A 2,284-nucleotide genomic window follows, 5' to 3' on the forward strand; every position below is an offset into this window, starting at 1 on the left:
CAAGGTCTGTTTGGGTTGTTTGTCTGTTTTACTTATCTTATAGATTGTCCGATGATGTATAATCTGTTTTGGGATGTCTCTTTCTTGTAGGTGCATCTTGGTTGTGAAAATACATAACAGAAAGAGGCAAGTTAATGTTTGTTCTGTTGATTTGTGGACTCGATGAAGTAGGCTTCTCGCAAAGCTAAACTCAAAAAGCCAATCTCAAAGAGCAATCCAGCTTCTCTCTTTCTCCTCCACCGTTTGTCTTCCAACTTTGTTCCTTATTTTTTTTCGGTTTGATCTTTGTTATGTAGTTTTCTAAGATTAACATTTATTTGTTTCTTTTTTTTGATTTTCTATGTTGTGTAGCTGAGACGAGACATTGTTGTGTAGTTGAGATGTTCTCTATTCTGGCCATTGAAGATACACATTTCACAGGGAGCCAATCCAGAAGTCAAGGTAAATACCCTAACCTTTTTTTGTTCTCTTCTTACTTGCAACTAGTTGAAGATGTTCACCACTTCTGCCAGGATCCAAAGACGGTTGTGGGCTGATTTCATGGATCATCCAGATTATGGAGCAAGCATAAAATCCAGGTACATTCTGATATTTTTATGTTTGTTGTCACACGTTTGAAGATGCCTGTTTTGGGTTTAGGATAATCTAATTGTGTATTGGTTGAAATTTGCTTGGTCATGTTAGAAAATGAAGAGTGTCTACCTTTGTCTGCTTTTGTTTTTCATAAAAAGAAAAATAAAATTCTCTCTTATTATTTTTGAAAAGAGTCTTGACTTTAAAGAATGCTTTTTGAAAATCTTTATTATACATAGACATCTTATCTAATAAGATATGATGGAATTAAAGTTGACGCTTGCAAATGATAAGGTGTCAGACCATGTGGAGGTGTCGGTCGACACAGGTAGAGTTTTTGGGGGTGTCGAGCAAGGTGTCGGTTGATACCAGTTGTGGTGTTGGTCAACACCAGATTGTCAGTATCGATCCACACCTTTCTTCAGTAGCAGCTGATGTTGCAAATGCTTTGTATACTGCCTGGTTTGTTTTATTTTTTGTTGTTTGTGGTATGAAGAGATCTTATTGCTTGTGTGTAATAGATGTGAGGATTGTTTTATTAAGTGTTTATAAAATAATCATACATCTCAATTTGTGTTCGTGGTGCAGGTAAAGACAAAGTGTGATCGTTGAATCAAGGCAATGAAGAGGAGGATGTTCTAGTGGCTCGAATTAGTTGTGGTCTGGGTTTTGTAGGTTGCTAGAGCTGAGTCCTTAGAATGTTGTCTAAGACTGCTGGTTCTTTGATTTATGATTAGATTGGTTATTGGTAATTTCTTTGGTTTAATAGTATCGTTTATGTTATTCGCTGTTGTGTGATTGTGGTTAATTGGTTAGTGGGTACGACACCACTAATTAATTATAATTAAAAAAAAAAGCTGGTTACTTTGTTATATATATATATATATATATATATACTATATAATATTTCTCCCATGGATTCTTTGAAATTTTATGCTCTATATATGTTTTTTTCTTCGACCGTAAAACCCATTTAATTTATCATGTATTTTAAATTCCATCCACATCATTTCCATATGTGGGCAACTAAATTTCACATAATTTTTGTCACCATAGCAACATATGTATGATTTTGTACAAATTCATAGAAATTTGAATAATACATTTTAATTAATATAGTACTTAAGTATCATTAGCCATTCCCAATCTTAACCACTCTCTTATTAAATCTGTTTGTAAAGAAAATAAAATATTACTAAACTATGTAAAATAGCAAAAGAAACATGTGTACTAGGATCAAAGATGTGCCAAAAAACATCTTGCGTCCAGTGTCCAATAAAAAGATCTTAATACCACCAAACCGTTAACAAAAAAAATCTGATAATTGCAATTTGGTACATCGCCGGCAGCCGGAGCTAGTAACTCCGGCTAAACCAACGCCACGAGAGCTCAAGCCTCTCTCCGATATCGATGACCAACAAGGACTAAGATTTCAAATTCCATTTATATTTTTCTATAGACCTAATCTTACAAGTAATCTTGACCCGGTCAAAGTTATAAAGAAAGCCCTAGCCGAGGCACTGGTTTACTACTATCCGTTCGCTGGTAGGCTCCGAGAACTTTCCAACCAGAAACTCGCGGTGGAATGTACCGGTGAAGGCGTTTTGTTCATCGAGGCTGAAGCTGACGTTGCGCTTACAGAGTTGGAGGAAGCTGATGCGCTTCTCCCTCCTTTCCCTTGCATAAAAGAGCTTCTCTTTGACGTGGAAGG

The 2,284-nt window shown here is 35.9% G+C and overlaps 1 long non-coding RNA gene across 1 annotated transcript; it reads left to right on the forward strand.

The window, feature by feature from the left end:
- Positions 116-1,356, forward strand: LOC104719465. Its single transcript, XR_756613.2, has 4 exons — positions 116-241; positions 352-441; positions 513-578; positions 1,162-1,356. It is a non-coding gene; the product is annotated as an uncharacterized LOC104719465 (long non-coding RNA).

Source organism: Camelina sativa, chromosome 10, assembly GCF_000633955.1.
Source record: "Camelina sativa cultivar DH55 chromosome 10, Cs, whole genome shotgun sequence".
In the NCBI taxonomy this organism is placed as follows: Eukaryota; Viridiplantae; Streptophyta; class Magnoliopsida; order Brassicales; family Brassicaceae; genus Camelina; species Camelina sativa.